Source organism: Ambystoma mexicanum, chromosome 2q (genome assembly GCF_040938575.1).
Source record: "Ambystoma mexicanum isolate Mex_15411 chromosome 2q, UKY_AmexF1_1, whole genome shotgun sequence".
Lineage (NCBI taxonomy): Eukaryota > Metazoa > Chordata > Amphibia > Caudata > Ambystomatidae > Ambystoma > Ambystoma mexicanum.
Window position 1 is genome coordinate 125,514,795 of NC_090924.1, and position 20,627 is coordinate 125,535,421.

The following is a 20,627-nucleotide window of genomic DNA, read 5'->3' on the forward strand; positions in this document are numbered from 1 at the left end:
CCCATGCTCTCAGGGCTGGAGGGAGGAGGGCTGCTTTTTGTTTTTACAGGCAAAAGGAAAGGCCCAGCCCTCAGAGCTTCTGCCAATGCAGATCCCAGCAGGTGCAAAATAAAGGCTCTCCCCCACCTTGCCAGCTGCAGATTGATCAGAAGACTGCTAGTCTAGTGTGTTGGGCCACTTTCTCTCTTCTGTGTATCGTCCCCTCTTATTACATAAACAGCATAAGAGGAATAAAGGAAGGAAGGAAGGAAGGAAGGAACAGTGTATCGCAAGCACCTTCCACCCTGATGTCAATGGGCCACCAACCTTCGGGATGAGGAGGAGACCTGTGAAGACAGTCAGAGCGTGCCGACTGGGGCATTCATTTGGCTCATACACCGACAAGGCTTTCAGCGGCAGGAACAAACTTCAGGAATAGGCATTCTTGGCCTCGAATCCTAAGGGGGGTGCAAACGCTGAGGACAATTCCGTCAAATGCTCAAAGGACCGTGGCTCGTTGGTCTAGGGGTATGATTCTCGCTTTGGGTGCGAGAGGTCCCGGGTTCAAATCCCGGACGAGCCCAATCAAGGTGGTTAACTTGAGCTCCTTTTTTTTGTTTTTTCAATGTTATTTTCATTGGACAGACTCTCTGGTTTTCTCGGTAAGCAGTAGTCGATGAACAATTCACTTCCTGAACCTCTTTGCGTGCCATGTCCTTGCGACAAGCACTTTGTGTTCTCTGTTAGCTCTCAGTAACATTCCTTGATTTGCTTGTGAGTTTTGGCCGTCCGATCTCAAAGTGGAAATATGTCCTTCCCTCTGTACGCTGCATAGGCCCTCAGCTGGCATACTTGTATATGTGCGCATGCTTGATAGGACGTATGTTTTAGGCTGGATTGTGTGAGCTTCAGGCGCAAGGCATTTGATTAGTCTTTAAGCAGGTCCACTTGCACTGCCCTTTGCACCTGTTCTCCCAGTCCCTACAAAGGTGAGCAAGCAGCTGTTTCTGTAGTGTAGTGGTTATCACGTTCGCCTCACACGCGAAAGGTCCCCGGTTCGAGACCGGGCAGAAACACTCTCTGCTGGCATTTTACACAAAATAGTTTTTTTCCCCTTTTGTCACACACAAATGTAAAGTATGAACTTATTTGCGTTCCCATGGAAATAGCATATGCTCTCAAGAGCTTGAGAAATACACTGGGAAGGCAAGCATCCTCACATGTATTCTGTATATGGGGCCAATAAAAAAATGCACGCGCTTGCATTTTGTGTATGTAATGTTGCAGAGCACAGAGAGGATTTATTTTCCCTACTGCTGGGTATTTGGGTCTCTGGGATCACAGTTGGGTCCGCTCCGTCCTCTGAAATGGTCCATATTAGTTACATAGGTTAGTGTACCAAAGAAATAATACATTTTCATATACAGCTTCTTCATTTCTGTGTTCTGAGGGATTACCAGTTGTAAGAAATGCACTTGCCGGTACAGTGATTCCCTGGCTTTCTCTGGCCCGAGAAAGCTTTTCCTCTGAAGTGGGAACAGAAGTTGGACTGCTTCTGCTGAACTTCCTGAAAGCAGAGCTGGCGGGAGGAGGGACTTTTTGAGTGCTGGGAAAATTTGAGCTGGAAATTTGCATCGGCTGGACAGAGATTGCTTGGAGCAGCCAAAATATAATAACGGCCATGGCGCTCAAGTAAAGCAGAAAGCTTTTAGTATACACCTTTTGCACTCTTGTCAACGAAGCTGGGCTCTGTGAATGCTCACCCTACGCAAGAAAAGAGAACAGACTTTGCTGGTGACCTAAATATATCTCGCCTGATCGAGCCTGATCGAGCACGATCGAGCTCTGAGTGAGCAGCTGTGCAATGGTCATCTTTACCAAAGGGGAGATGCTGCTTTTTCCAGTGTCACGCCCATGCTCTCAGGGCTGGAGGGAGGAGGGCTGCTTTTTGTTTTTACAGGCAAAAGGAAAGGCCCAGCCCTCAGAGCTTCTGCCAATGCAGATCCCAGCAGGTGCAAAATAAAGGCTCTCCCCCACCTTGCCAGCTGCAGATTGATCAGAAGACTGCTAGTCTAGTGTGTTGGGCCACTTTCTCTCTTCTGTGTATCGTCCCCTCTTATTACATAAACAGCATAAGAGGAATAAAGGAAGGAAGGAAGGAAGGAAGGAACAGTGTATCGCAAGCACCTTCCACCCTGATGTCAATGGGCCACCAACCTTCGGGATGAGGAGGAGACCTGTGAAGACAGTCAGAGCGTGCCGACTGGGGCATTCATTTGGCTCATACACCGACAAGGCTTTCAGCGGCAGGAACAAACTTCAGGAAAAGGCATTCTTGGCCTCGAATCCTAAGGGGGGTGCAAACGCTGAGGACAATTCCGTCAAATGCTCAAAGGACCGTGGCTCGTTGGTCTAGGGGTATGATTCTCGCTTTGGGTGCGAGAGGTCCCGGGTTCAAATCCCGGACGAGCCCAATCAAGGTGGTTAACTTGAGCTCCTTTTTTTTGTTTTTTCAATGTTATTTTCATTGGACAGACTCTCTGGTTTTCTCGGTAAGCAGTAGTCGATGAACAATTCACTTCCTGAACCTCTTTGCGTGCCATGTCCTTGCGACAAGCACTTTGTGTTCTCTGTTAGCTCTCAGTAACATTCCTTGATTTGCTTGTGAGTTTTGGCCGTCCGATCTCAAAGTGGAAATATGTCCTTCCCTCTGTACGCTGCATAGGCCCTCAGCTGGCATACTTGTATATGTGCGCATGCTTGATAGGACGTATGTTTTAGGCTGGATTGTGTGAGCTTCAGGCGCAAGGCATTTGATTAGTCTTTAAGCAGGTCCACTTGCACTGCCCTTTGCACCTGTTCTCCCAGTCCCTACAAAGGTGAGCAAGCAGCTGTTTCTGTAGTGTAGTGGTTATCACGTTCGCCTCACACGCGAAAGGTCCCCGGTTCGAGACCGGGCAGAAACACTCTCTGCTGGCATTTTACACAAAATAGTTTTTTTCCCCTTTTGTCACACACAAATGTAAAGTATGAACTTATTTGCGTTCTCATGGAAATAGCATATGCTCTCAAGAGCTTGAGAAATACACTGGGAAGGCAAGCATCCTCACATGTATTCTGTATATGGGGCCAATAAAAAAATGCACGCGCTTGCATTTTGTGTATGTAATGTTGCAGAGCACAGAGAGGATTTATTTTCCCTACTGCTGGGTATTTGGGTCTCTGGGATCACAGTTGGGTCCGCTCCGTCCTCTGAAATGGTCCATATTAGTTACATAGGTTAGTGTACCAAAGAAATAATACATTTTCATATACAGCTTCTTCATTTCTGTGTTCTGAGGGATTACCAGTTGTAAGAAATGCACTTGCCGGTACAGTGATTCCCTGGCTTTCTCTGGCCCGAGAAAGCTTTTCCTCTGAAGTGGGAACAGAAGTTGGACTGCTTCTGCTGAACTTCCTGAAAGCAGAGCTGGCGGGAGGAGGGACTTTTTGAGTGCTGGGAAAATTTGAGCTGGAAATTTGCATCGGCTGGACAGAGATTGCTTGGAGCAGCCAAAATATAATAACGGCCATGGCGCTCAAGTAAAGCAGAAAGCTTTTAGTATACACCTTTTGCACTCTTGTCAACGAAGCTGGGCTCTGTGAATGCTCACCCTACGCAAGAAAAGAGAACAGACTTTGCTGGTGACCTAAATATATCTCGCCTGATCGAGCACGATCGAGCTCTGAGTGAGCAGCTGTGCAATGGTCATCTTTACCAAAGGGGAGATGCTGCTTTTTCCAGTGTCACGCCCATGCTCTCAGGGCTGGAGGGAGGAGGGCTGCTTTTTGTTTTTACAGGCAAAAGGAAAGGCCCAGCCCTCAGAGCTTCTGCCAATGCAGATCCCAGCAGGTGCAAAATAAAGGCTCTCCCCCACCTTGCCAGCTGCAGATTGATCAGAAGACTGCTAGTCTAGTGTGTTGGGCCACTTTCTCTCTTCTGTGTATCGTCCCCTCTTATTACATAAACAGCATAAGAGGAATAAAGGAAGGAAGGAAGGAAGGAAGGAACAGTGTATCGCAAGCACCTTCCACCCTGATGTCAATGGGCCACCAACCTTCGGGATGAGGAGGAGACCTGTGAAGACAGTCAGAGCGTGCCGACTGGGGCATTCATTTGGCTCATACACCGACAAGGCTTTCAGCGGCAGGAACAAACTTCAGGAATAGGCATTCTTGGCCTCGAATCCTAAGGGGGGTGCAAACGCTGAGGACAATTCCGTCAAATGCTCAAAAGACCGTGGCTCGTTGGTCTAGGGGTATGATTCTCGCTTTGGGTGCGCGAGGTCCCGGGTTCAAATCACGGACGAGCCCAATCAAGGTGGTTAACTTGAGCTCCTTTTTTTTGTTTTTTCAATGTTATTTTCATTGGACAGACTCTCTGGTTTTCTCGGTAAGCAGTAGTCGATGAACAATTCACTTCCTGAACCTCTTTGCGTGACATGTCCTTGCGACAAGCACTTTGTGTTCTCTGTTAGCTCTCAGTAACATTCCTTGATTTGCTTGTGAGTTTTGGCCGTCCGATCTCAAAGTGGAAATATGTCCTTCCCTCTGTACGCTGCATAGGCCCTCAGCTGGCATACTTGTATATGTGCGCATGCTTGATAGGACGTATGTTTTAGGCTGGATTGTGTGAGCTTCAGGCGCAAGGCATTTGATTAGTCTTTAAGCAGGTCCACTTGCACTGCCCTTTGCACCTGTTCTCCCAGTCCCTACAAAGGTGAGCAAGCAGCTGTTTCTGTAGTGTAGTGGTTATCACGTTCGCCTCACACGCGAAAGGTCCCGGTTCGAGACCGGGCAGAAACACTCTCTGCTGGCATTTTACACAAAATAGTTTTTTTCCCCTTTTGTCACACACAAATGTAAAGTATGAACTTATTTGCGTTCCCATGGAAATAGCATATGCTCTCAAGAGCTTGAGAAATACACTGGGAAGGCAAGCATCCTCACATGTATTCTGTATATGGGGCCAATAAAAAAATGCACGCGCTTGCATTTTGTGTATGTAATGTTGCAGAGCACAGAGAGGATTTATTTTCCCTACTGCTGGGTATTTGGGTCTCTGGGATCACAGTTGGGTCCGCTCCGTCCTCTGAAATGGTCCATATTAGTTACATAGGTTAGTGTACCAAAGAAATAATACATTTTCATATACAGCTTCTTCATTTCTGTGTTCTGAGGGATTACCAGTTGTAAGAAATGCACTTGCCGGTACAGTGATTACCTGGTTTTCTCTGGCCCGAGAAAGCTTTTCCTCTGAAGTGGGAACAGAAGTTGGACTGCTTCTGCTGAACTTCCTGAAAGCAGAGCTGGCGGGAGGAGGGACTTTTTGAGTGCTGGGAAAATTTGAGCTGGAAATTTGCATCGGCTGGACAGAGATTGCTTGGAGCAGCCAAAATATAATAACGGCCATGGCGCTCAAGTAAAGCAGAAAGCTTTTAGTATACACCTTTTGCACTCTTGTCAACGAAGCTGGGCTCTGTGAATGCTCACCCTACGCAAGAAAAGAGAACAGACTTTGCTGGTGACCTAAATATATCTCGCCTGATCGAGCACGATCGAGCTCTGAGTGAGCAGCTGTGCAATGGTCATCTTTACCAAAGGGGAGATGCTGCTTTTTCCAGTGTCACGCCCATGCTCTCAGGGCTGGAGGGAGGAGGGCTGCTTTTTGTTTTTACAGGCAAAAGGAAAGGCCCAGCCCTCAGAGCTTCTGCCAATGCAGATCCCAGCAGGTGCAAAATAAAGGCTCTCCCCCACCTTGCCAACTGCAGATTGATCAGAAGACTGCTAGTCTAGTGTGTTGGGCCACTTTCTCTCTTCTGTGTATCGTCCCCTCTTATTACATAAACAGCATAAGAGGAATAAAGGAAGGAAGGAAGGAAGGAACAGTGTATCGCAAGCACCTTCCACCCTGATGTCAATGGGCCACCAACCTTCGGGATGAGGAGGAGACCTGTGAAGACAGTCAGAGCGTGCCGACTGGGGCATTCATTTGGCTCATACACCGACAAGGCTTTCAGCGGCAGGAACAAACTTCAGGAATAGGCATTCTTGGCCTCGAATCCTAAGGGGGGTGCAAACGCTGAGGACAATTCCGTCAAATGCTCAAAGGACCGTGGCTCGTTGGTCTAGGGGTATGATTCTCGCTTTGGGTGCGAGAGGTCCCGGGTTCAAATCCCGGATGAGCCCAATCAAGGTGGTTAACTTGAGCTCCTTTTTTTTGTTTTTTCAATGTTATTTTCATTGGACAGACTCTCTGGTTTTCTCGGTAAGCAGTAGTCGATGAACAATTCACTTCCTGAACCTCTTTGCGTGCCATGTCCTTGCGACAAGCCCTTTGTGTTCTCTGTTAGCTCTCAGTAACATTCCTTGATTTGCTTGTGAGTTTTGGCCGTCCGATCTCAAAGTGGAAATATGTCCTTCCCTCTGTACGCTGCATAGGCCCTCAGCTGGCATACTTGTATATGTGCGCATGCTTGATAGGACGTATGTTTTAGGCTGGATTGTGTGAGCTTCAGGCGCAAGGCATTTGATTAGTCTTTAAGCAGGTCCACTTGCACTGCCCTTTGCACCTGTTCTCCCAGTCCCTACAAAGGTGAGCAAGCAGCTGTTTCTGTAGTGTAGTGGTTAAGGTCCCGGTTCGAGACCGGGCAGAAACACTCTCTGCTGGCATTTTACACAAAATAGTTTTTTTCCCCTTTTGTCACACACAAATGTAAAGTATGAACTTATTTGCGTTCCCATGGAAATAGCATATGCTCTCAAGAGCTTGAGAAATACACTGGGAAGGCAAGCATCCTCACATGTATTCTGTATATGGGGCCAATAAAAAAATGCACGCGCTTGCATTTTGTGTATGTAATGTTGCAGAGCACAGAGAGGATTTATTTTCCCTACTGCTGGGTATTTGGGTCTCTGGGATCACAGTTGGGTCAGCTCCGTCCTCTGAAATGGTCCATATTAGTTACATAGGTTAGTGTACCAAAGAAATAATACATTTTCATATACAGCTTCTTCATTTCTGTGTTCTGAGGGATTACCAGTTGTAAGAAATGCACTTGCCGGTACAGTGATTCCCTGGCTTTCTCTGGCCCGAGAAAGCTTTTCCTCTGAAGTGGGAACAGAAGTTGGACTGCTTCTGCTGAACTTCCTGAAAGCAGAGCTGGCGGGAGGAGGGACTTTTTGAGTGCTGGGAAAATTTGAGCTGGAAATTTGCATCGGCTGGACAGAGATTGCTTGGAGCAGCCAAAATATAATAACGGCCATGGCGCTCAAGTAAAGCAGAAAGCTTTTAGTATACACCTTTTGCACTCTTGTCAACGAAGCTGGGCTCTGTGAATGCTCACCCTACGCAAGAAAAGAGAACAGACTTTGCTGGTGACCTAAATATATCTCGCCTGATCGAGCACGATCGAGCTCTGAGTGAGCAGCTGTGCAATGGTCATCTTTACCAAAGGGGAGATGCTGCTTTTTCCAGTGTCACGCCCATGCTCTCAGGGCTGGAGGGAGGAGGGCTGCTTTTTGTTTTTACAGGCAAAAGGAAAGGCCCAGCCCTCAGAGCTTCTGCCAATGCAGATCCCAGCAGGTGCAAAATAAAGGCTCTCCCCCACCTTGCCAGCCGCAGATTGATCAGAAGACTGCTAGTCTAGTGTGTTGGGCCACTTTCTCTCTTCTGTGTATCGTCCCCTCTTATTACATAAACAGCATAAGAGGAATAAAGGAAGGAAGGAAGGAAGGAAGGAACAGTGTATCGCAAGCACCTTCCACCCTGATGTCAATGGGCCACCAACCTTCGGGATGAGGAGGAGACCTGTGAAGACAGTCAGAGCGTGCCGACTGGGGCATTCATTTGGCTCATACACCGACAAGGCTTTCAGCGGCAGGAACAAACTTCAGGAATAGGCATTCTTGGCCTCGAATCCTAAGGGGGGTGCAAACGCTGAGGACAATTCCGTCAAATGCTCAAAAGACCGTGGCTCGTTGGTCTAGGGGTATGATTCTCGCTTTGGGTGCGCGAGGTCCCGGGTTCAAATCACGGACGAGCCCAATCAAGGTGGTTAACTTGAGCTCCTTTTTTTTGTTTTTTCAATGTTATTTTCATTGGACAGACTCTCTGGTTTTCTCGGTAAGCAGTAGTCGATGAACAATTCACTTCCTGAACCTCTTTGCGTGCCATGTCCTTGCGACAAGCACTTTGTGTTCTCTGTTAGCTCTCAGTAACATTCCTTGATTTGCTTGTGAGTTTTGGCCGTCCGATCTCAAAGTGGAAATATGTCCTTCCCTCTGTACGCTGCATAGGCCCTCAGCTGGCATACTTGTATATGTGCGCATGCTTGATAGGACGTATGTTTTAGGCTGGATTGTGTGAGCTTCAGGCGCAAGGCATTTGATTAGTCTTTAAGCAGGTCCACTTGCACTGCCCTTTGCACCTGTTCTCCCAGTCCCTACAAAGGTGAGCAAGCAGCTGTTTCTGTAGTGTAGTGGTTATCACGTTCGCCTCACACGCGAAAGGTCCCCGGTTCGAGACCGGGCAGAAACACTCTCTGCTGGCATTTTACACAAAATAGTTTTTTTCCCCTTTTGTCACACACAAATGTAAAGTATGAACTTATTTGCGTTCCCATGGAAATAGCATATGCTCTCAAGAGCTTGAGAAATACACTGGGAAGGCAAGCATCCTCACATGTATTCTGTATATGGGGCCAATAAAAAAATGCACGCGCTTGCATTTTGTGTATGTAATGTTGCAGAGCACAGAGAGGATTTATTTTCCCTACTGCTGGGTATTTGGGTCTCTGGGATCACAGTTGGGTCCGCTCCGTCCTCTGAAATGGTCCATATTAGTTACATAGGTTAGTGTACCAAAGAAATAATACATTTTCATATACAGCTTCTTCATTTCTGTGTTCTGAGGGATTACCAGTTGTAAGAAATGCACTTGCCGGTACAGTGATTCCCTGGCTTTCTCTGGCCCGAGAAAGCTTTTCCTCTGAAGTGGGAACAGAAGTTGGACTGCTTCTGCTGAACTTCCTGAAAGCAGAGCTGGCGGGAGGAGGGACTTTTTGAGTGCTGGGAAAATTTGAGCTGGAAATTTGCATCGGCTGGACAGAGATTGCTTGGAGCAGCCAAAATATAATAACGGCCATGGCGCTCAAGTAAAGCAGAAAGCTTTTAGTATACACCTTTTGCACTCTTGTCAACGAAGCTGGGCTCTGTGAATGCTCACCCTACGCAAGAAAAGAGAACAGACTTTGCTGGTGACCTAAATATATCTCGCCTGATCGAGCACGATCGAGCTCTGAGTGAGCAGCTGTGCAATGGTCATCTTTACCAAAGGGGAGATGCTGCTTTTTCCAGTGTCACGCCCATGCTCTCAGGGCTGGAGGGAGGAGGGCTGCTTTTTGTTTTTACAGGCAAAAGGAAAGGCCCAGCCCTCAGAGCTTCTGCCAATGCAGATCCCAGCAGGTGCAAAATAAAGGCTCTCCCCCACCTTGCCAGCTGCAGATTGATCAGAAGACTGCTAGTCTAGTGTGTTGGGCCACTTTCTCTCTTCTGTGTATCGTCCCCTCTTATTACATAAACAGCATAAGAGGAATAAAGGAAGGAAGGAAGGAAGGAAGGAACAGTGTATCGCAAGCACCTTCCACCCTGATGTCAATGGGCCACCAACCTTCGGGATGAGGAGGAGACCTGTGAAGACAGTCAGAGCGTGCCGACTGGGGCATTCATTTGGCTCATACACCGACAAGGCTTTCAGCGGCAGGAACAAACTTCAGGAATAGGCATTCTTGGCCTCGAATCCTAAGGGGGGTGCAAACGCTGAGGACAATTCCGTCAAATGCTCAAAGGACCGTGGCTCGTTGGTCTAGGGGTATGATTCTCGCTTTGGGTGCGAGAGGTCCCGGGTTCAAATCCCGGACGAGCCCAATCAAGGTGGTTAACTTGAGCTCCTTTTTTTTGTTTTTTCAATGTTATTTTCATTGGACAGACTCTCTGGTTTTCTCGGTAAGCAGTAGTCGATGAACAATTCACTTCCTGAACCTCTTTGCGTGCCATGTCCTTGCGACAAGCACTTTGTGTTCTCTGTTAGCTCTCAGTAACATTCCTTGATTTGCTTGTGAGTTTTGGCCGTCCGATCTCAAAGTGGAAATATGTCCTTCCCTCTGTACGCTGCATAGGCCCTCAGCTGGCATACTTGTATATGTGCGCATGCTTGATAGGACGTATGTTTTAGGCTGGATTGTGTGAGCTTCAGGCGCAAGGCATTTGATTAGTCTTTAAGCAGGTCCACTTGCACTGCCCTTTGCACCTGTTCTCCCAGTCCCTACAAAGGTGAGCAAGCAGCTGTTTCTGTAGTGTAGTGGTTATCACGTTCGCCTCACACGCGAAAGGTCCCCGGTTCGAGACCGGGCAGAAACACTCTCTGCTGGCATTTTACACAAAATAGTTTTTTTCCCCTTTTGTCACACACAAATGTAAAGTATGAACTTATTTGCGTTCCCATGGAAATAGCATATGCTCTCAAGAGCTTGAGAAATACACTGGGAAGGCAAGCATCCTCACATGTATTCTGTATATGGGGCCAATAAAAAAATGCACGCGCTTGCATTTTGTGTATGTAATGTTGCAGAGCACAGAGAGGATTTATTTTCCCTACTGCTGGGTATTTGGGTCTCTGGGATCACAGTTGGGTCCGCTCCGTCCTCTGAAATGGTCCATATTAGTTACATAGGTTAGTGTACCAAAGAAATAATACATTTTCATATACAGCTTCTTCATTTCTGTGTTCTGAGGGATTACCAGTTGTAAGAAATGCACTTGCCGGTACAGTGATTCCCTGGCTTTCTCTGGCCCGAGAAAGCTTTTCCTCTGAAGTGGGAACAGAAGTTGGACTGCTTCTGCTGAACTTCCTGAAAGCAGAGCTGGCGGGAGGAGGGACTTTTTGAGTGCTGGGAAAATTTGAGCTGGAAATTTGCATCGGCTGGACAGAGATTGCTTGGAGCAGCCAAAATATAATAACGGCCATGGCGCTCAAGTAAAGCAGAAAGCTTTTAGTATACACCTTTTGCACTCTTGTCAACGAAGCTGGGCTCTGTGAATGCTCACCCTACGCAAGAAAAGAGAACAGACTTTGCTGGTGACCTAAATATATCTCGCCTGATCGAGCCTGATCGAGCACGATCGAGCTCTGAGTGAGCAGCTGTGCAATGGTCATCTTTACCAAAGGGGAGATGCTGCTTTTTCCAGTGTCACGCCCATGCTCTCAGGGCTGGAGGGAGGAGGGCTGCTTTTTGTTTTTACAGGCAAAAGGAAAGGCCCAGCCCTCAGAGCTTCTGCCAATGCAGATCCCAGCAGGTGCAAAATAAAGGCTCTCCCCCACCTTGCCAGCTGCAGATTGATCAGAAGACTGCTAGTCTAGTGTGTTGGGCCACTTTCTCTCTTCTGTGTATCGTCCCCTCTTATTACATAAACAGCATAAGAGGAATAAAGGAAGGAAGGAAGGAAGGAAGGAACAGTGTATCGCAAGCACCTTCCACCCTGATGTCAATGGGCCACCAACCTTCGGGATGAGGAGGAGACCTGTGAAGACAGTCAGAGCGTGCCGACTGGGGCATTCATTTGGCTCATACACCGACAAGGCTTTCAGCGGCAGGAACAAACTTCAGGAAAAGGCATTCTTGGCCTCGAATCCTAAGGGGGGTGCAAACGCTGAGGACAATTCCGTCAAATGCTCAAAGGACCGTGGCTCGTTGGTCTAGGGGTATGATTCTCGCTTTGGGTGCGAGAGGTCCCGGGTTCAAATCCCGGACGAGCCCAATCAAGGTGGTTAACTTGAGCTCCTTTTTTTTGTTTTTTCAATGTTATTTTCATTGGACAGACTCTCTGGTTTTCTCGGTAAGCAGTAGTCGATGAACAATTCACTTCCTGAACCTCTTTGCGTGCCATGTCCTTGCGACAAGCACTTTGTGTTCTCTGTTAGCTCTCAGTAACATTCCTTGATTTGCTTGTGAGTTTTGGCCGTCCGATCTCAAAGTGGAAATATGTCCTTCCCTCTGTACGCTGCATAGGCCCTCAGCTGGCATACTTGTATATGTGCGCATGCTTGATAGGACGTATGTTTTAGGCTGGATTGTGTGAGCTTCAGGCGCAAGGCATTTGATTAGTCTTTAAGCAGGTCCACTTGCACTGCCCTTTGCACCTGTTCTCCCAGTCCCTACAAAGGTGAGCAAGCAGCTGTTTCTGTAGTGTAGTGGTTATCACGTTCGCCTCACACGCGAAAGGTCCCCGGTTCGAGACCAGGCAGAAACACTCTCTGCTGGCATTTTACACAAAATAGTTTTTTTCCCCTTTTGTCACACACAAATGTAAAGTATGAACTTATTTGCGTTCTCATGGAAATAGCATATGCTCTCAAGAGCTTGAGAAATACACTGGGAAGGCAAGCATCCTCACATGTATTCTGTATATGGGGCCAATAAAAAAATGCACGCGCTTGCATTTTGTGTATGTAATGTTGCAGAGCACAGAGAGGATTTATTTTCCCTACTGCTGGGTATTTGGGTCTCTGGGATCACAGTTGGGTCCGCTCCGTCCTCTGAAATGGTCCATATTAGTTACATAGGTTAGTGTACCAAAGAAATAATACATTTTCATATACAGCTTCTTCATTTCTGTGTTCTGAGGGATTACCAGTTGTAAGAAATGCACTTGCCGGTACAGTGATTCCCTGGCTTTCTCTGGCCCGAGAAAGCTTTTCCTCTGAAGTGGGAACAGAAGTTGGACTGCTTCTGCTGAACTTCCTGAAAGCAGAGCTGGCGGGAGGAGGGACTTTTTGAGTGCTGGGAAAATTTGAGCTGGAAATTTGCATCGGCTGGACAGAGATTGCTTGGAGCAGCCAAAATATAATAACGGCCATGGCGCTCAAGTAAAGCAGAAAGCTTTTAGTATACACCTTTTGCACTCTTGTCAACGAAGCTGGGCTCTGTGAATGCTCACCCTACGCAAGAAAAGAGAACAGACTTTGCTGGTGACCTAAATATATCTCGCCTGATCGAGCCTGATCGAGCACGATCGAGCTCTGAGTGAGCAGCTGTGCAATGGTCATCTTTACCAAAGGGGAGATGCTGCTTTTTCCAGTGTCACGCCCATGCTCTCAGGGCTGGAGGGAGGAGGGCTGCTTTTTGTTTTTACAGGCAAAAGGAAAGGCCCAGCCCTCAGAGCTTCTGCCAATGCAGATCCCAGCAGGTGCAAAATAAAGGCTCTCCCCCACCTTGCCAGCTGCAGATTGATCAGAAGACTGCTAGTCTAGTGTGTTGGGCCACTTTCTCTCTTCTGTGTATCGTCCCCTCTTATTACATAAACAGCATAAGAGGAATAAAGGAAGGAAGGAAGGAAGGAAGGAACAGTGTATCGCAAGCACCTTTCACCCTGATGTCAATGGGCCACCAACCTTCGGGATGAGGAGGAGACCTGTGAAGACAGTCAGAGCGTGCCGACTGGGGCATTCATTTGGCTCATACACCGACAAGGCTTTCAGCGGCAGGAACAAACTTCAGGAATAGGCATTCTTGGCCTCGAATCCTAAGGGGGGTGCAAACGCTGAGGACAATTCCGTCAAATGCTCAAAAGACCGTGGCTCGTTGGTCTAGGGGTATGATTCTCGCTTTGGGTGCGAGAGGTCCCGGGTTCAAATCCCGGACGAGCCCAATCAAGGTGGTTAACTTGAGCTCCTTTTTTTTGTTTTTTCAATGTTATTTTCATTGGACAGACTCTCTGGTTTTCTCGGTAAGCAGTAGTCGATGAACAATTCACTTCCTGAACCTCTTTGCGTGCCATGTCCTTGCGACAAGCACTTTGTGTTCTCTGTTAGCTCTCAGTAACATTCCTTGATTTGCTTGTGAGTTTTGGCCGTCCGATCTCAAAGTGGAAATATGTCCTTCCCTCTGTACGCTGCATAGGCCCTCAGCTGGCATACTTGTATATGTGCGCATGCTTGATAGGACGTATGTTTTAGGCTGGATTGTGTGAGCTTCAGGCGCAAGGCATTTGATTAGTCTTTAAGCAGGTCCACTTGCACTGCCCTTTGCACCTGTTCTCCCAGTCCCTACAAAGGTGAGCAAGCAGCTGTTTCTGTAGTGTAGTGGTTATCACGTTCGCCTCACACGCGAAAGGTCCCCGGTTCGAGACCGGGCAGAAACACTCTCTGCTGGCATTTTACACAAAATAGTTTTTTTCCCCTTTTGTCACACACAAATGTAAAGTATGAACTTATTTGCGTTCCCATGGAAATAGCATATGCTCTCAAGAGCTTGAGAAATACACTGGGAAGGCAAGCATCCTCACATGTATTCTGTATATGGGGCCAATAAAAAAATGCACGCGCTTGCATTTTGTGTATGTAATGTTGCAGAGCACAGAGAGGATTTATTTTCCCTACTGCTGGGTATTTGGGTCTCTGGGATCACAGTTGGGTCCGCTCCATCCTCTGAAATGGTCCATATTAGTTACATAGGTTAGTGTACCAAAGAAATAATACATTTTCATATACAGCTTCTTCATTTCTGTGTTCTGAGGGATTACCAGTTGTAAGAAATGCACTTGCCGGTACAGTGATTCCCTGGCTTTCTCTGGCCCGAGAAAGCTTTTCCTCTGAAGTGGGAACAGAAGTTGGACTGCTTCTGCTGAACTTCCTGAAAGCAGAGCTGGCGGGAGGAGGGACTTTTTGAGTGCTGGGAAAATTTGAGCTGGAAATTTGCATCGGCTGGACAGAGATTGCTTGGAGCAGCCAAAATATAATAACGGCCATGGCGCTCAAGTAAAGCAGAAAGCTTTTAGTATACACCTTTTGCACTCTTGTCAACGAAGCTGGGCTCTGTGAATGCTCACCCTACGCAAGAAAAGAGAACAAACTTTGCTGGTGACCTAAATATATCTCGCTGATCGAGCACGATCGAGCTCTGAGTGAGCAGCTGTGCAATGGTCATCTTTACCAAAGGGGAGATGCTGCTTTTTCCAGTGTCACGCCCATGCTCTCAGGGCTGGAGGGAGGAGGGCTGCTTTTTGTTTTTACAGGCAAAAGGAAAGGCCCAGCCCTCAGAGCTTCTGCCAATGCAGATCCCAGCAGGTGCAAAATAAAGGCTCTCCCCCACCTTGCCAGCTGCAGATTGATCAGAAGACTGCTAGTCTAGTGTGTTGGGCCACTTTCTCTCTTCTGTGTATCGTCCCCTCTTATTACATAAACAGCATAAGAGGAATAAAGGAAGGAAGGAAGGAAGGAAGGAAGGAACAGTGTATCGCAAGCACCTTCCACCCTGATGTCAATGGGCCACCAACCTTCGGGATGAGGAGGAGACCTGTGAAGACAGTCAGAGCGTGCCGACTGGGGCATTCATTTGGCTCATACACCGACAAGGCTTTCAGCGGCAGGAACAAACTTCAGGAATAGGCATTCTTGGCCTCGAATCCTAAGGGGGGTGCAAACGCTGAGGACAATTCCGTCAAATGCTCAAAAGACCGTGGCTCGTTGGTCTAGGGGTATGATTCTCGCTTTGGGTGCGAGAGGTCCCGGGTTCAAATCCCGGACGAGCCCAATCAAGGTGGTTAACTTGAGCTCCTTTTTTTTGTTTTTTCAATGTTATTTTCATTGGACAGACTCTCTGGTTTTCTCGGTAAGCAGTAGTCGATGAACAATTCACTTCCTGAACCTCTTTGCGTGCCATGTCCTTGCGACAAGCACTTTGTGTTCTCTGTTAGCTCTCAGTAACATTCCTTGATTTGCTTGTGAGTTTTGGCCGTCCGATCTCAAAGTGGAAATATGTCCTTCCCTCTGTACGCTGCATAGGCCCTCAGCTGGCATACTTGTATATGTGCGCATGCTTGATAGGACGTATGTTTTAGGCTGGATTGTGTGAGCTTCAGGCGCAAGGCATTTGATTAGTCTTTAAGCAGGTCCACTTGCACTGCCCTTTGCACCTGTTCTCCCAGTCCCTACAAAGGTGAGCAAGCAGCTGTTTCTGTAGTGTAGTGGTTATCACGTTCGCCTCACACGCGAAAGGTCCCCGGTTCGAGACCGGGCAGAAACACTCTCTGCTGGCATTTTACACAAAATAGTTTTTTTCCCCTTTTGTCACACACAAATGTAAAGTATGAACTTATTTGCGTTCCCATGGAAATAGCATATGCTCTCAAGAGCTTGAGAAATACACTGGGAAGGCAAGCATCCTCACATGTATTCTGTATATGGGGCCAATAAAAAAATGCACGCGCTTGCATTTTGTGTATGTAATGTTGCAGAGCACAGAGAGGATTTATTTTCCCTACTGCTGGGTATTTGGGTCTCTGGGATCACAGTTGGGTCCGCTCCGTCCTCTGAAATGGTCCATATTAGTTACATAGGTTAGTGTACCAAAGAAATAATACATTTTCATATACAGCTTCTTCATTTCTGTGTTCTGAGGGATTACCAGTTGTAAGAAATGCACTTGCCGGTACAGTGATTCCCTGGCTTTCTCTGGCCCGAGAAAGCTTTTCCTCTGAAGTGGGAACAGAAGTTGGACTGCTTCTGCTGAACTTCCTGAAAGCAGAGCTGGCGGGAGGAGGGACTTTTTGAGTGCTGGGAAAATTTGAGCTGGAAATTTGCATCGGCTGGACAGAGATTGCTTGGAGCAGCCAAAATATAATAACGGCCATGGCGCTCAAGTAAAGCAGAAAGCTTTTAGTATACACCTTTTGCACTCTTGTCAACGAAGCTGGGCTCTGTGAATGCTCACCCTACGCAAGAAAAGAGAACAGACTTTGCTGGTGACCTAAATATATCTCGCCTGATCGAGCACGATCGAGCTCTGAGTGAGCAGCTGTGCAATGGTCATCTTTACCAAAGGGGAGATGCTGCTTTTTCCAGTGTCACGCCCATGCTCTCAGGGCTGGAGGGAGGAGGGCTGCTTTTTGTTTTTACAGGCAAAAGGAAAGGCCCAGCCCTCAGAGCTTCTGCCAATGCAGATCCCAGCAGGTGCAAAATAAAGGCTCTCCCCCACCTTGCCAGCTGCAGATTGATCAGAAGACTGCTAGTCTAGTGTGTTGGGCCACTTTCTCTCTTCTGTGTATCGTCCCCTCTTATTACATAAACAGCATAAGAGGAATAAAGGAAGGAAGGAAGGAAGGAAGGAACAGTGTATCGCAAGCACCTTTCACCCTGATGTCAATGGGCCACCAACCTTCGGGATGAGGAGGAGACCTGTGAAGACAGTCAGAGCGTGCCGACTGGGGCATTCATTTGGCTCATACACCGACAAGGCTTTCAGCGGCAGGAACAAACTTCAGGAATAGGCATTCTTGGCCTCGAATCCTAAGGGGGGTGCAAACGCTGAGGACAATTCCGTCAAATGCTCAAAAGACCGTGGCTCGTTGGTCTAGGGGTATGATTCTCGCTTTGGGTGCGAGAGGTCCCGGGTTCAAATCCCGGACGAGCCCAATCAAGGTGGTTAACTTGAGCTCCTTTTTTTTGTTTTTTCAATGTTATTTTCATTGGACAGACTCTCTGGTTTTCTCGGTAAGCAGTAGTCGATGAACAATTCACTTCCTGAACCTCTTTGCGTGCCATGTCCTTGCGACAAGCACTTTGTGTTCTCTGTTAGCTCTCAGTAACATTCCTTGATTTGCTTGTGAGTTTTGGCCGTCCGATCTCAAAGTGGAAATATGTCCTTCCCTCTGTACGCTGCATAGGCCCTCAGCTGGCATACTTGTATATGTGCGCATGCTTGATAGGACGTATGTTTTAGGCTGGATTGTGTGAGCTTCAGGCGCAAGGCATTTGATTAGTCTTTAAGCAGGTCCACTTGCACTGCCCTTTGCACCTGTTCTCCCAGTCCCTACAAAGGTGAGCAAGCAGCTGTTTCTGTAGTGTAGTGGTTATCACGTTCGCCTCACACGCGAAAGGTCCCCGGTTCGAGACCGGGCAGAAACACTCTCTGCTGGCATTTTACACAAAATAGTTTTTTTCCCCTTTTGTCACACACAAATGTAAAGTATGAACTTATTTGCGTTCCCATGGAAATAGCATATGCTCTCAAGAGCTTGAGAAATACACTGGGAAGGCAAGCATCCTCACATGTATTCTGTATATGGGGCCAATAAAAAAATGCACGCGCTTGCATTTTGTGTATGTAATGTTGCAGAGCACAGAGAGGATTTATTTTCCCTACTGCTGGGTATTTGGGTCTCTGGGATCACAGTTGGGTCCGCTCCGTCCTCTGAAATGGTCCATATTAGTTACATAGGTTAGTGTACCAAAGAAATAATACATTTTCATATACAGCTTCTTCATTTCTGTGTTCTGAGGGATTACCAGTTGTAAGAAATGCACTTGCCGGTACAGTGATTCCCTGGCTTTCTCTGGCCCGAGAAAGCTTTTCCTCTGAAGTGGGAACAGAAGTTGGACTGCTTCTGCTGAACTTCCTGAAAGCAGAGCTGGCGGGAGGAGGGACTTTTTGAGTGCTGGGAAAATTTGAGCTGGAAATTTGCATCGGCTGGACAGAGATTGCTTGGAGCAGCCAAAATATAATAACGGCCATGGCGCTCAAGTAAAGCAGAAAGCTTTTAGTATACACCTTTTGCACTCTTGTCAACGAAGCTGGGCTCTGTGAATGCTCACCCTACGCAAGAAAAGAGAACAGACTTTGCTGGTGACCTAAATATATCTCGCCTGATCGAGCCTGATCGAGCACGATCGAGCTCTGAGTGAGCAGCTGTGCAATGGTCATCTTTACCAAAGGGGAGATGCTGCTTTTTCCAGTGTCACGCCCATGCTCTCAGGGCTGGAGGGAGGAGGGCTGCTTTTTGTTTTTACAGGCAAAAGGAAAGGCCCAGCCCTCAGAGCTTCTGCCAATGCAGATCCCAGCAGGTGCAAAATAAAGGCTCTCCCCCACCTTGCCAGCTGCAGATTGATCAGAAGACTGCTAGTCTAGTGTGTTGGGCCACTTTCTCTCTTCTGTGTATCGTCCCCTCTTATTACATAAACAGCATAAGAGGAATAAAGGAAGGAAGGAAGGAAGGAAGGAAGGAACAGTGTATCGCAAGCACCTTCCACCCTGATGTCAATGGGCCACCAACCTTCGGGATGAGGAGGAGACCTGTGAAGACAGTCAGAGCGTGCCGACTGGGGCATTCATTTGGCTCATACACCGACAAGGCTTTCAGCGGCAGGAACAAACTTCAGGAATAGGCATTCTTGGCCTCGAATCCTAAGGGGGGTGCAAACGCTGAGGACAATTCCGTCAAATGCTCAAAGGACCGTGGCTCGTTGGTCTAGGGGTATGATTCTCGCTTTGGGTGCGAGAGGTCCCGGGTTCAAATCCCGGACGAGCCCAATCAAGGTGGTTAACTTGAGCTCCTTTTTTTGTTTTTTCAATGTTATTTTCATTGGACAGACTCTCTGGTTTTCTCGGTAAGCAGTAGTCGATGAACAATTCACTTCCTGAACCTCTTTGCGTGCCATGTCCTTGCGACAAGCACTTTGTGTTCTCTGTTAGCTCTCAGTAACATTCCTTGATTTGCTTGTGAGTTTTGGCCGTCCGATCTCAAAGTGGAAATATGTCCTTCCCTCTGTACGCTGCATAGGCCCTCAGCTGGCATACTTGTATATGTGCGCATGCTTGATAAAACGTATGTTTTAGGCTGGATTGTGTGAGCTTCAGGCGCAAGGCATTTGATTAGTCTTTAAGCAGGTCCACTTGCACTGCCCTTTGCACCTGTTCTCCCAGTCCCTACAAAGGTGAGCAAGCAGCTGTTTCTGTAGTGTAGTGGTTATCACGTTCGCCTCACACGCGAAAGGTCCCCGGTTCGAGACCGGGCAGAAACACTCTCTGCTGGCATTTTACACAAAATAGTTTTTTTCCCCTTTTGTCACACACAAATGTAAAGTATGAACTTATTTGCGTTCTCATGGAAATAGCATATGCTCTCAAGAGCTTGAGAAATACACTGGGAAGGCAAGCATCCTCACATGTATTCTGTATATGGGGCCAATAAAAAAATGCACGCGCTTGCATTTTGTGTATGTAATGTTGCAGAGCACAGAGAGGATTTATTTTCCCTACTGCTGGGTATTTGGGTCTCTGGGATCACAGTTGGGTCCGCTCCGTCCTCTGAAATGGTCCATATTAGTTACATAGGTTAGTGTACCAAAGAAATAATACATTTTCATATACAGCTTCTTCATTTCTGTGTTCTGAGGGATTACCAGTTGTAAGAAATGCACTTGCCGGTACAGTGATTCCCTGGCTTTCTCTGGCCCGAGAAAGCTTTTCCTCTGAAGTGGGAACAGAAGTTGGACTGCTTCTGCTGAACTTCCTGAAAGCAGAGCTGGCGGGAGGAGGGACTTTTTGAGTGCTGGGAAAATTTGAGCTGGAAATTTGCATCGGCTGGACAGAGATTGCTTGGAGCAGCCAAAATATAATAACGGCCATGGCGCTCAAGTAAAGCAGAAAGCTTTTAGTATACACCTTTTGCACTCTTGTCAACGAAGCTGGGCTCTGTGAATGCTCACCCTACGCAAGAAAAGAGAACAAACTTTGCTGGTGACCTAAATATATCTCGCTGATCGAGCACGATCG

At 47.4% G+C, this 20,627-nt stretch overlaps 19 non-coding genes across 19 annotated transcripts; all 19 read left to right on the forward strand.

Annotated features, from left to right (window-relative positions):
• The first annotated feature begins 490 nt into the window (after window positions 1–490).
• TRNAP-UGG (transfer RNA proline (anticodon UGG)) lies at window positions 491–562 on the forward strand. Its single transcript has one exon. It is a non-coding gene; the product is annotated as a tRNA-Pro (tRNA).
• Window positions 563–982: 420 nt separating this feature from the next.
• TRNAV-CAC (transfer RNA valine (anticodon CAC)) lies at window positions 983–1,055 on the forward strand. The gene has a single exon. It is a non-coding gene; the product is annotated as a tRNA-Val (tRNA).
• Window positions 1,056–2,380: 1,325 nt separating this feature from the next.
• On the forward strand, window positions 2,381–2,452 carry TRNAP-UGG (transfer RNA proline (anticodon UGG)). The gene has a single exon. It is a non-coding gene; the product is annotated as a tRNA-Pro (tRNA).
• A 420-nt stretch (window positions 2,453–2,872) lies between these two features.
• On the forward strand, window positions 2,873–2,945 carry TRNAV-CAC (transfer RNA valine (anticodon CAC)). The gene has a single exon. It is a non-coding gene; the product is annotated as a tRNA-Val (tRNA).
• A 1,807-nt stretch (window positions 2,946–4,752) lies between these two features.
• On the forward strand, window positions 4,753–4,824 carry TRNAV-CAC (transfer RNA valine (anticodon CAC)). Its single transcript has one exon. It is a non-coding gene; the product is annotated as a tRNA-Val (tRNA).
• Window positions 4,825–6,135: 1,311 nt separating this feature from the next.
• Window positions 6,136–6,207, forward strand: TRNAP-UGG (transfer RNA proline (anticodon UGG)). The gene has a single exon. It is a non-coding gene; the product is annotated as a tRNA-Pro (tRNA).
• Window positions 6,208–8,484: 2,277 nt separating this feature from the next.
• Window positions 8,485–8,557, forward strand: TRNAV-CAC (transfer RNA valine (anticodon CAC)). The gene has a single exon. It is a non-coding gene; the product is annotated as a tRNA-Val (tRNA).
• Window positions 8,558–9,872: 1,315 nt separating this feature from the next.
• Window positions 9,873–9,944, forward strand: TRNAP-UGG (transfer RNA proline (anticodon UGG)). Its single transcript has one exon. It is a non-coding gene; the product is annotated as a tRNA-Pro (tRNA).
• A 420-nt stretch (window positions 9,945–10,364) lies between these two features.
• On the forward strand, window positions 10,365–10,437 carry TRNAV-CAC (transfer RNA valine (anticodon CAC)). The gene has a single exon. It is a non-coding gene; the product is annotated as a tRNA-Val (tRNA).
• Window positions 10,438–11,762: 1,325 nt separating this feature from the next.
• On the forward strand, window positions 11,763–11,834 carry TRNAP-UGG (transfer RNA proline (anticodon UGG)). The gene has a single exon. It is a non-coding gene; the product is annotated as a tRNA-Pro (tRNA).
• Window positions 11,835–12,254: 420 nt separating this feature from the next.
• TRNAV-CAC (transfer RNA valine (anticodon CAC)) lies at window positions 12,255–12,327 on the forward strand. Its single transcript has one exon. It is a non-coding gene; the product is annotated as a tRNA-Val (tRNA).
• A 1,325-nt stretch (window positions 12,328–13,652) lies between these two features.
• TRNAP-UGG (transfer RNA proline (anticodon UGG)) lies at window positions 13,653–13,724 on the forward strand. Its single transcript has one exon. It is a non-coding gene; the product is annotated as a tRNA-Pro (tRNA).
• A 420-nt stretch (window positions 13,725–14,144) lies between these two features.
• On the forward strand, window positions 14,145–14,217 carry TRNAV-CAC (transfer RNA valine (anticodon CAC)). The gene has a single exon. It is a non-coding gene; the product is annotated as a tRNA-Val (tRNA).
• A 1,318-nt stretch (window positions 14,218–15,535) lies between these two features.
• On the forward strand, window positions 15,536–15,607 carry TRNAP-UGG (transfer RNA proline (anticodon UGG)). The gene has a single exon. It is a non-coding gene; the product is annotated as a tRNA-Pro (tRNA).
• Window positions 15,608–16,027: 420 nt separating this feature from the next.
• On the forward strand, window positions 16,028–16,100 carry TRNAV-CAC (transfer RNA valine (anticodon CAC)). The gene has a single exon. It is a non-coding gene; the product is annotated as a tRNA-Val (tRNA).
• A 1,315-nt stretch (window positions 16,101–17,415) lies between these two features.
• Window positions 17,416–17,487, forward strand: TRNAP-UGG (transfer RNA proline (anticodon UGG)). Its single transcript has one exon. It is a non-coding gene; the product is annotated as a tRNA-Pro (tRNA).
• Window positions 17,488–17,907: 420 nt separating this feature from the next.
• Window positions 17,908–17,980, forward strand: TRNAV-CAC (transfer RNA valine (anticodon CAC)). Its single transcript has one exon. It is a non-coding gene; the product is annotated as a tRNA-Val (tRNA).
• Window positions 17,981–19,309: 1,329 nt separating this feature from the next.
• Window positions 19,310–19,381, forward strand: TRNAP-UGG (transfer RNA proline (anticodon UGG)). The gene has a single exon. It is a non-coding gene; the product is annotated as a tRNA-Pro (tRNA).
• A 419-nt stretch (window positions 19,382–19,800) lies between these two features.
• Window positions 19,801–19,873, forward strand: TRNAV-CAC (transfer RNA valine (anticodon CAC)). Its single transcript has one exon. It is a non-coding gene; the product is annotated as a tRNA-Val (tRNA).
• The last annotated feature ends 754 nt before the right edge of the window (window positions 19,874–20,627 follow it).